The sequence below is a fragment of the Papaver somniferum genome, chromosome 7 (genome assembly GCF_003573695.1).
Source record: "Papaver somniferum cultivar HN1 chromosome 7, ASM357369v1, whole genome shotgun sequence".
Taxonomy (NCBI): domain Eukaryota; kingdom Viridiplantae; phylum Streptophyta; class Magnoliopsida; order Ranunculales; family Papaveraceae; genus Papaver; species Papaver somniferum.
Genome location: NC_039364.1, coordinates 140,966,463 through 140,977,904, shown reverse-complemented (window position 1 = coordinate 140,977,904; position 11,442 = coordinate 140,966,463). Strand labels below are relative to the sequence as shown.

At 35.4% G+C, this 11,442-nt stretch overlaps 1 long non-coding RNA gene across 2 annotated transcripts; it reads right to left on the bottom strand.

The window, feature by feature from the left end:
* Positions 1 to 1,631: 1,631 nt before the first annotated feature.
* Positions 1,632 to 4,515, bottom strand: LOC113298601. Of its 2 annotated transcripts, XR_003334293.1 has the most exons (5): positions 4,126 to 4,515; positions 3,940 to 3,978; positions 3,482 to 3,635; positions 2,954 to 2,991; positions 1,632 to 2,623 (listed from the first exon to the last, which is right to left on the bottom strand). It is a non-coding gene; the product is annotated as an uncharacterized LOC113298601 (long non-coding RNA). The 2 variants fall into 2 exon arrangements; XR_003334292.1 differs by having other exon boundaries at positions 2,954 to 3,635.
* Positions 4,516 to 11,442: the final 6,927 nt, after the last annotated feature.

The window sequence follows — 11,442 nt, the reverse complement described above, 5'->3', positions numbered from 1 at the left end:
GTAGGGTGGCGGGTAAAGATTTTCTTAACCGCTGGTAAACGGGTAGGGTGGTGGGTATAGGCCATATCCTACCCACCCTACCCGTTGTGCAGCCCTAGATAGGGGACACAAGAAAAAAATGATTGGCTGACTATTAAGGATTTCGTTCATGACTGTTAAAATGCCATGAGGCCCATGACGGGGTTATAGGATGGCCACGATAATTTTTGTGACCTTATGGGAATGAAGGACCACTTCTTTTACGCGAAAGGAATTCCAAAACGCAGCAGTATAGTTGTCAAAGCAACCACTGTGCCTGTGCCCACAAATATTGATGGCGCTTTAGGATCGGAATAAAGCTGTTGCGTTTCGTACAAGTAAAAGGAGTTGCTACACCTTGGATAGGTCACAAACTTATAAATCTCAGCCAACAATGTAAGCTGTTGGACTACGATCTTTAGGTTCGTCCACGCCCCTATCCTCTCATAGTCTCATGTGCATTAAAACGATTCCCATGGAATAACGACAGAAGTAAAAACATAAGGAATCTGACAACTCTTCAAATAAATTGCCACCAATCGACAGGGAGAAAACATATATATGTTGGACCAGGAATGTTCAGACCGAAGTGTCCAAAATGGTACACACCCCTGTCCCCAAGCTAGTCTTTTAGGGGTTACTCGGCTCTGTCTAGACTCTGTATAGCAAAGCTCTCTGCTTGTTTATTTCAGATCCCCCAGAGCAGGTCATCTTTAATGTAGCATTTTATTGTCGTTGGATCCTGTAGATATGGCATCAGATAATTGTGTAGGATATTAACGGATGTTATCTCTGAATTTTGTAATCCAACAAAACTTTTAAATTTCTTAACACTTTAAAAATATTAGTTTACATGCAACAATAACAATATCTGTGGATATTTAGGATCAGACCAAAAAAATCAGAAAAAAAAAAAATCTCTCATCTCTAGCTTCTTCCTGAAACCAAAAAAAATCTTTGACCACCATTAAAGCTTGCTGCTAGATTTAGTCCAGTTTGGTAGTCTGAATAGATTTATTTAAGTTTTTGTTTCAATCTCCATTGTTTTTAGGAGATTTTTATGGTATTTTTGTGGGTGTTTTGCCCATTTTGTTTGACTTCTCCTTTATGGACATTCTTTATGCTCTCTCATGGAGTTTCTTTATGATCTCAATGGAGATTTTAGGTGGAAGTTCAAGTGTGGTGATCAAGATTCAAATCTTTGGGGTATATCACTCTCATATTTGTACGGGAATATCACTTTTTCAAGAAGAAAACCCCCTTTCAAAATGGTTGGATTATAATCCCAAAACCATTCTCCCAATCTTAGGATTACTTGGTACTCTTGTTGGTAGTTTGTTATTTTTCTTCACAAATTTCACCAGTGGAAAATGCAAAAAAAAAGTCTTCCAGAAAAACACTTAAAACCTCTAAAAAGGAATGCTTCTGGGAGCCCTAAGATGGTAGTCTTATTTCTTAAAACGTTTTCTTTTGAGATTATTTGATATTTTCAAATTATGACTTCCTTAAACAGCCCATAAATGATAGCTAGTGGAAGCAGACGTTTCATTAATTTATAATACAAAAAAAAATATATTTGATTCACCTAAATCTTTAGCTGAAATAAAATACGATTGAAACAGAACAAGAAACCTCACTAAATTCATTATACAACCCAAACAAACTACAATTACTCAAGTTCTAAATCTGCGAAACTTAACATACGGATTTCATTTCACAATAACAAACTACAATCAGTTCGAAATCTGAAAACAATTTACGAAACATACAGAAAGCTAAAAAGCAAATCATTATAGAAAAACTACCAAGGCAACATGAGTGAAATTTCATGTAACCATAATGCTTCTCCATAGTTCCAGTTCTTGTCAGGTGGTGTCTTTGAAGAGGAATCTGCAACACTTGAATAGAAAGCTTTTGCAATTGGTTTAATGTCAGAAACTAATAGGTCAATTAGCTTGCTATTGCATTTTCAGATCCCCGAAAGCATAAAACAAGTCATAAATATCCAGTGAAGATTAACAAAGAGACAACTAGATGCAAACTAATAAAGATTAAACAAGGACTTGTAGTGATTAACAAAGAAATAACTAAATGCAAATAAACTATTGTAATGACTGTAAAATAGAGTGACTGCAAACAAAACGAGTCATAAATATCCAGTGAAGATTAACAAATAGACAACTAGATGCAAACTAATAAAGATTAAACAAGGACTTGTAGTGACTAACAAAGAAATAACTAAATGCAAATAAACTATTCTAATGACTGCAAAATAGTGTGATTGTCTCATCATCTTCAACTAATGACTGCAAACCAAACTATTGTAATGACTGCAAAATAGAGTGATTGTATCATCCACTTCAACAAATGTAGTCACTGCAAAATAGTACATTATCTCAGCAAGTATCAATCCTTTCCAGATAACAATAACCAAACTTTTATTCCCAAACAAGTTGGGGCAGGCACCACATGCCACAACAACAAACAAAATTGAAATTCGAAATGATGACCGACATTTATTCAAAAGTAGCTTGATATCTTTAACAACACCATTACCTTTTAGAAGTCAGTGATTATCGCGAGTGCGACGAGCAAGAGAGCCATTCTGCGAAGAAAAGAACACAATCTATGAGAATCAAATACCAGGAGAAAAAAATGTGTAGAACGACCTATGACAGACAAGTAAGAGCACAAGATGAGAAAAAAGGCAGTTGGCTGCCTAAAGAGTTATCTTACATTGGTTAATGGTAACTTAATGAATAAAATTATTATAATGAAACACAAATTCAACAGAGATACAACATAGTATAATGTTATGAGTTACTACTGCAATCGTAATACCATGTCACTTGAGAAGCATATAATTTATATATCAATGAACAAAATGCCAGGTTTGCTAGTTTTGCAAAGGGGATCGCTGGAAAGCTGGGTGTACCTTTGAAGGGCATCGACAGAAGCCAATGTGGAAGGAATCTACAAACACGCAAACAAAAACAATTAATCGGGTCAGAAAGCAGCATAATGAACCTCTAACTACGCCTTTTCAAGAAAAACGATCTGGAACCTCATTACATGTAGAACAAGCACATCCTTTGCCATAGTTAAATGTGAAATCATTTATTGACGTAACTGTTAATGCTGGCAATGAAACATGATCCTACTTCCCCTGTTACCAGTGGGAAAAATCAATTGCTAATAAACATCGGCAAGCATCAAAATCATTAAGTATCAGTGAGATATAAACAACATCTAGCGCTAAAATGTTGAAGAAAAATTAAAAAACAAGCAGTGAAGGACTCGACAATAATAAAGAATAAATGGAAAGTTATCAAGAATCAGCTCTTGTATCCTATATCACCAATTTCTTGATCAACTCGAAAACTACTCCTGATTCAGTTAAGATGCCGAACTGCAAGGTTACAAATTTGTAAACTTAAGCATGACGGTTTCATACTTGAATTACCTGAAGAACTCAAATAAGCACATGAAGAATATAATCACAACTGTCAAGCTAATTGGATACTTGTAAAATGAGGTACTTCCAAGTGATAATAAGCTGCATTTCACACCACATCAATAGTTTGGTCATTCAAGGATATCTCCACCAATGAGTTCACCTACAAAGAAGATTAAAAATGATCAATTAAAAACCAACAGATATTAGAAATGAAGATTAGGAATATTTGTACCAATGAAATCAATCAAAATGAATATTAGAAACCACACTAAACAAAATCCCTGAACTTTATAAACAAAATGAAACACTGAAGACATGAAACCTTGTATTTATAGAGTTTTCTTTCTTACCATAGTACCAAAAAAAAATAATCACGAATGAAGAAAAGCATAAACAGAACAAGTTAGTTAATTACAGATCTGATACTTATAAGAGCTATTGAATGAAAAGAGAGGGGGTTTTACCTTGTAAGAGTCAGGGCACCATCAATTATTAATGAACATCTGCAAACATCAAAAACCTTTTTAAGTATCAGTGAGATTTAAAAACAATCTGGGGTTAAAATGTTGAAGAAAAATTACAGAACAAGTAGTGAATGACTTGATAATAATAAAGAATAATTGGAAAAATAAAGGTTTGAAGATCATTACCTTCAAATTCTACAGATGAAAAATAAAAAGAAAATAAGATTTCAGAAGGTAAACAAAAATTAGGGTTCGCAATACGGCTAAGTTTGAACAATTATTGGTTGAGAAGGTAATGAAACAGCTAAAATTGTGTGTGATTGAGTGATTGAGGGTTAGGGTTTGGTAGTATTCAGTCGTATAAACTCTAAAGAGGAAGAAAACTCAAAAATTCTCTTTAACTTTATGCGATTGAAAAACAAATTTAATGAAATAAAGAAACTAATTTTGAGGGAAAATCTGTCAAAACTTCGCTCATAATAGAAGAGAAGAAGATGAAGAAGAAATACAGAGGCGCAATTAGGTTAGAGAAGAGGAAGCAGATTGAGAGATAAGAATCGGGTCTGAGAAAAGGAAATCAAATCCATAACTATAAAAACTATTTTATCTAGCAGGTTTTAATTGTATTCCTTCTAGAAGTTCTGTTTATTTACTAAACTACCCTATGATATTAGGACTTCCACGGGTACTCTATTCAGTTTTCCTAATTTTTTGTTGAAGCCTATTATTGTGGCGTCACATTCCAATAAAGGGGCGTCATTAATAGGACAAAAATAGATCACCCATTAGTAATTTTAAAGACCCCTTATCTAAACCTTTTTTTTATAATGGCTAAACAACCCTCATTTAGTTTGGGGATTTTTCTTTTTCAAAACCCTAGATTTTGATTAAACCAAATGGAAGAAACCTTTTGCTAAAAGTATTCACGTATACCTCTAACTTAGTTTCAATGTTATTTTTATTATTCCAAATGAGTGAAAATACGTAAAAGAGATTGGATTTTTATTTTTATTTTTATTTTTAAACATAATTATGATTAGGTTCTTCCTTCATAGCAAACCATAAGACCTATTTACTATTAGGTATGATCCTAACCATAACTAGTCCAAAAGTGGAAAAACATTACCATAAACCAGTTACGGTCCGATATTTTGTTTCACGGAGTCTGTAAAAGAGTTACGATTGAGATTTTGACTTCCCTATCCAACCGTAACCCAAAATGATAGTTATTCCTATCGCCTATACTATGGCCCTGGCTTCTTTTGATACGTGTTCAATTTTGTGTAGTTTAGTCAATGTACGTGTACTGAACGTTATATATTGATATTAATATTGGATAACGGTAGTGCTATTTGGTTCCCTAATCTCCACCTCCCTATTCTCCTCCCTACAATCTAAACCCCATATAAAAAGATGGTGAAACCCATCTGAAACTGAATGCAAATATCGATATGGATATAAGATTATAGGGAGATGAATATGGAGGTGGATAATAGGGAGCCAACTAACATTTCTGATGGGGTAACTGGGTTATGTGTATCGTGAAGCGAGGGAGGCTGACTCACCGACGGAATCGGTCAAAAGATTGACAGGTATAATGGAATAACATCTCCTCGGATGAACATCCTATTCATGAGGAATTATATCTTGCCACATGGTTCATGTTACTTAAAACTCATGTACGGGCTATAAATGCTCATGCAGGTGAACCCATTGAGATCCCATTGCTGCCGTTGTTTTCTCCTTCAGCATCTTTTCCGGTGTTAGCGAACTCAAATGAACACCAGATTTTTGACGCCTTCGTACGGATTTCTCATTTTATTTATCAGCCTCACGGCCCTCACCACCATTCTTAGAACTGCAGCTGCCAGAGCATTTATTGGGTCACAGTTCTCGACCATGCTTCCATTAACTAAGCTTCTCTGCTAGCTTGGAGATGTTTCAAATGTTAGCAAGGGTTTGGAGAGAATTACATCTTGGAAGTAGCTGAGAACACTTTCGGTTTTGTAATTTGCCATCCCTGAACAGGCTTAATAATACACGATTACTTTTAAAAAAAAAATCCAACCCTATTAAAATTACCGTTGGTACAGTTCAAACCAAAACCAGTCGTAAGTAATTTTTGAGACCTTGAAAATATTTACGGTTAGTTTTGTGAGAAGGTGAATTGTACCGCCCCCAAAGCTAGCAGCTGAGTAATTCGAGATATTAACTACAATAACGAGGCACTAAGAATCTAAACATAATCTTAAGTATTCAATTAAGAAATCCGTTACAAAACTTAACTCTAAAACTAGTCCCTTTCAGAAATATTTATACACAAGATCTCCTCTCAAATGATACATATACAATAGTCATTTGGTTTACAAATACAATATGCAATGAAATAAACATAGTAAAAATTAACCAACTAACGAAATCAACACTTGAAGCTTCCGCTGCGCAACTATAATCTGTCTCTGAAACTGAAAGTGGGAATGAGTGAGCACATCATCCCTAAAAGGGGTGCTCGGTAGGAATAACATTTAACTTTCAAGTAATCATTGGAATGATTTGGAAAACAATGAATATATCGGATGTCGACCAATTCCTTACATATCCCATATTATACATTGATAATGAAGTCTATTGGATGTCGAACAATTCCTTACACATCTAATAACAAATCATGTTTTTCCCAAAACACTAAAAGGCATCCAAAATACAGAAACAAAAAATCATGGTATATGGAACTAACTCCTTCGACTAAACAATGTATTATTGGATGTCGACCAATTCCTTACACATCCAATTGTATACATTGACAATGAAATATATTGGATGTCGACCAATTCCTTACACATCCAATATTATGCATTGATGTCGACCAATTTCTTACACATCAATGTTGGTGTCGACCAATTCCTTACACACCAAAATGAAGGAGCGTAATACTTTCGGAATTTAAATAAAACAATGCACAATCAGATAATGCATGAATTTGTTATACATAAACTTTTGTAAAAGAAAACAATAATAATTATAAAAGAGTTAAATATAAATTCCCACCTCTTTTAATGACAAGCCACGCCTACCTCGAGATCCACGATCCACCGGTTCATCCTTTGAATCGATCGTTGTTAATATAGACTAACTGTTAATCACACAAAACTCTAAGAATCTAGCCAAAGTGGCTCATACAAGAATCATACAAGTCTAGCTAATTGTTCTAAGCCCATTTATGGTTCTACACTTCTTTATCATCCATCTCTTGCAAATCTAAAGGTTTAACTAATCCAATTAGATTGACTCTATAGTCCATAGTTAAGTCTCATGAATATCTACAACTTTGTAGAAGAAACCAAAGGTTAATTCGGACCATAAGGGGTCCAATTCATCTAATTAAGAAAGACTAATCCTAAGTCCAAGCCCACGACCCGCGGTCTTACTCCGTCCCGGCCCATCAAACTGGGTAGTTAACCAAAGGTCTGGTCCATCTAAGTCAACTAACGGTCAACGTCTGGTCAAAGATCAACCAACAATCAACATCCAAGGTCAGGTCAATGTCTAGGATCAATGGTCAATGAGTCAAGACTAGTGACTCAGTGGGTCAAACCCGATTCGACTCAGTCAGATGGACTAAGTCAGCTAGAGTCAGATATCCTGACTAGGCTGAATGGCACAAGGCCAAAACACTTGCACAGGGCAGAGCCATTGCTCAGGCCAAGGAATGCTAATGCACAACATTGTGCAACACCAAATCTCTAAACTCTACAACTCTAACTCAAGTTTAATTTCAAACTTAATACATCAATTGAATCATTCAAATAACCTCAAATTGAATTACAAAGATAACAGCCTACCTGCAATTGCAGTTCCAAGCTTTCACTGAAAGATTTCGACCTAACCTACTCCTCTAAACACCAACCACTGATTTCAGTTTTAACATCAACATACAGTTCCATTTCTAAACACATATTCCTAACAACCGCAATTCAATCTCAACACCCCCATTTATGTTTCTATCTGCACACAACAGACTCACCACATCACTTAGCTCAGCCATCTGCAGCTTCTTGTGCACACCAGTTCTTACCTCATCTCCATTCCCTGTAACTTAAACAATTCAGCTACAAGCAACCTTCATTTAACATCATTCTCAAATCCTAACCAATATTTAAATCCCACAGACATCAAATACATTCAAACCACCAATACAACTACACCTGCAGTACCACTTCTTCATCAACTGAGATACAAACTCATGAATTCTACTAACAGCACAACAACCAAATCCAATTTCCTCAAGAGCAGAACCAAGGCATGCTCTTCAATACAAATGTTCAACCTCAATTTACAAACTCATAACTTAAACCAAAACTAAAACTTCTTGCAAACTATTCAACTTAACTCAACACCAGAACAATCTGCATTCACCCCAACAACATTCTCTTCCCCTGTAACATCAACAATATCACCACCACAACTAAATCATCTCATAAATTCATTATGGCACCAACTAACATACACAGCAGATCCAACCAAGAAAGTTCAATTCTCAAACTCAAATATACGCACAATAAGGATAAATGAATTCCGGAATATTAAATTGAACTTACCCTTTCTTCCCGAGTCTTGAATCAACACCAACAACCTTCATCACCATATTCAATTCTTAAAACCCTAATTCTCAAATTGGGGAAGAACAGAACATAAACTCTAATTCCTCAAACCTTACATTCTCAGTAATTGAATCTTCAAATTAACATCATTAACTTCGTATTCACCACATACTCTTCAAAACCCATAATTCAATTTCTCTTAATCATCACCTAATCGAACTCCAACCGAAATCACATAAACCCTAATTATTTCTCAAACTGTTAAATAACTTATCTTCTTTGAAGTCAAACCCATAACCTTCCACTTCACATTAGATTCATTGAAACCCATACTCAAATCTCTTCTTATTTAATTAAATCAGTTCATCTTCAATTCACGGAACCTTAACTTCTAATTCTATTCAACCCATCACTCCTTCTTTAAGATTCACAACAACAATACCTCCTTCATCATCTACATGACAGCATCAATCGCTCCCTCAACTGAAAGCACGTGAATCGGCCGGAGCAGAAAAACAGAGAAAGAAAGCGAAAGATGAAGAAAGAAAAAGAATGAAAAAGAAATAGAAAGAAGAGTAAACGTGTTTATCTTCTCGGGTTGGTGATGATAAGGCCAACGAAAAATGATAAAGGCCCCCGTCACTTAGATATGGGCTGCCAAGTCGGTCGTACTTCAACAAGACTATTTTTCCCTTCAAACAAATCCGATGATATCTTCTTTGTCCGGTATCCGATTGACACATTCGAGTAGTCTCGCATAACTCTTCGAGAACTATCTAGCGGTACTAGTTTCATCTTTAGATTACTGTTAGATTAATTCCTAGTAATTAACGTTCGTATTAAACTAATTGGGTCTGATAGACGCATTTATGTGTTTATTTTGTTCTCAATATTCTGTATTGTTAGACTCGATTAAGTACTTATTGTGTTATTTTGTGTTTTTGTAGATGTTTTTAGAGAAATAAGCCTTTGCGGCGAAATGAGCTCGAAAAGTAGTGTTTTACACCCCATGATAATGTACCGGAGGCACCTCAAAAATGCACCGGAAGCGTCCCAGAAATGTACCGGAGGAACCCAGAAAAATTACTATTTCCACCCCAAAATAACTAAGTCCACCCCAATTGCTAAAGGGACACCCGTATAGGATTAGGGGGAGGACACTTTTCTTCTCATAATTCAAATTTTGGAAAAAGGCGGGAAAATATTTCTTCTCACTGGCAGTTGGGTCGATCGATTTTTGGAGGGGTTAGAGTTCGATTAAACCTCTGATTTTCAATGGGTATTTGTGATATGGATAGAGGAAGACATTTTGGGTGTTAGGATCGATCATAATTGGCTGGAATCATCGCAATCAAGAAATCAGGAAGCACGTTCAAGAAATGAATATCACACGATCACATCAAATTTAGACGTGTACTCATGTGTTTGGAGAGTGTTGAATCAATTATACAACGTGTAAGATCATGTTTGGAGTGTTTATACATCATTTCAGCGCGTGGAGAGCTAATTAAAGGAAGAAAATATCCAAAAAAAATTTTCTCTTTAAGCCGAGTAAAGAGAGAATTATCTTGAGTTATGGCGTGATTAAATGAGGCTGAGGAGTATAAATAGATTTCTGGTATCACAGAGAATGGGTGTCGAGAGTTTGGGGTCGAGAGGAGGTCCAGAGAAGCAGAAATCAAGAGTTGATGAAACTCTGTTTCTACTGCTGCTGCTGATGAAGAACACCAAGAACACGAAGAACAGACTCGCAAGGACAGTCGCTTATCAACAGTGTCTAAGACGCACAGACGTGGGTCGTAGTGCAGTCTAAACTGCAGCAGCACTTTGTTTTATCGTTCACTCTGTGACGCTTTTTGTGCGTCGCAGATTACAGTTTTACACCATTTTCTCCTTTTCTCTCATTGTAAACACCATTTGAGCTATAAAAATATATTTTGAGCGTGTTTTCATCATGAGGAGCTAAAACCCAACACTGGGTTGACGGAGGAGGCTGAATTTCATCCTTGGGGTAATTTATTTTATTCTTTTTTATGACTTTTGCATTAATCTAAAATTGAAATATGATTTCAATTAATTGGTTGTTATTTAATTTGATGATGTATGCTTAGCTTAGGTGTTTTGATACATCATGCTAAGGACTTACAATCAATGTTTTGATATCTATCTTGGCAAAATCAGAGTCCATGTTAATTTTATTGAGTTTTAAATTGTCAAAGAATATATGAATGAACCCTGTGTAGTGAATTCGGCCAAATCCTTAGTCCCAGTACCTCTCGCCCATTGTTAATATTTTTGTATATAATTTTATTAAATCTTTAAATTTAATCTTCACAAGTCCGAGAGTTTGAACCTCATTACTACAACAATCATCAAAAATCTTAATCATTTTGGCGCCGCCGCCGCGTATTTGTGCTTAGGTAGAATTTTTTAGGTTTTTTTTATTTCATTTATTCTTTTTACGTTTCTTCGGGTGTGTCTTTGTATTAGAGGTTTGAAGTTGGATACTAAAGACTTGGAATCAAAGCTTAAAGCTAAAAGAGAAGGAAAAAGACAAAGCGAAAGAAAAAATTAAAAAAAAAAAAGAGAGAGAATTTATTTATTTATTATTTTTTTTAGAGACCTTCCATTTTTTGTAATTATTATTATTTATTTTTATTTTTTTGTATTTCTTTTCTTTTGCACTTTATTTGGACTTTGGACTTGGACAATTATTATTTTTATTTTTTTTAAAAACCCTAAGGAAGGGTACATTAAATATAAAAATGTTTGCAGGGAAGGACGACGATTACAATATCGTCTCGGCCCCTCGGGTTCGCACATGACATAGGAGTCGTGGCCCGAGTCGACTTCAGCGGTTCTGCGGCCGTCTGGTACGGGAGGTAAGCTTTCGAAACACCCG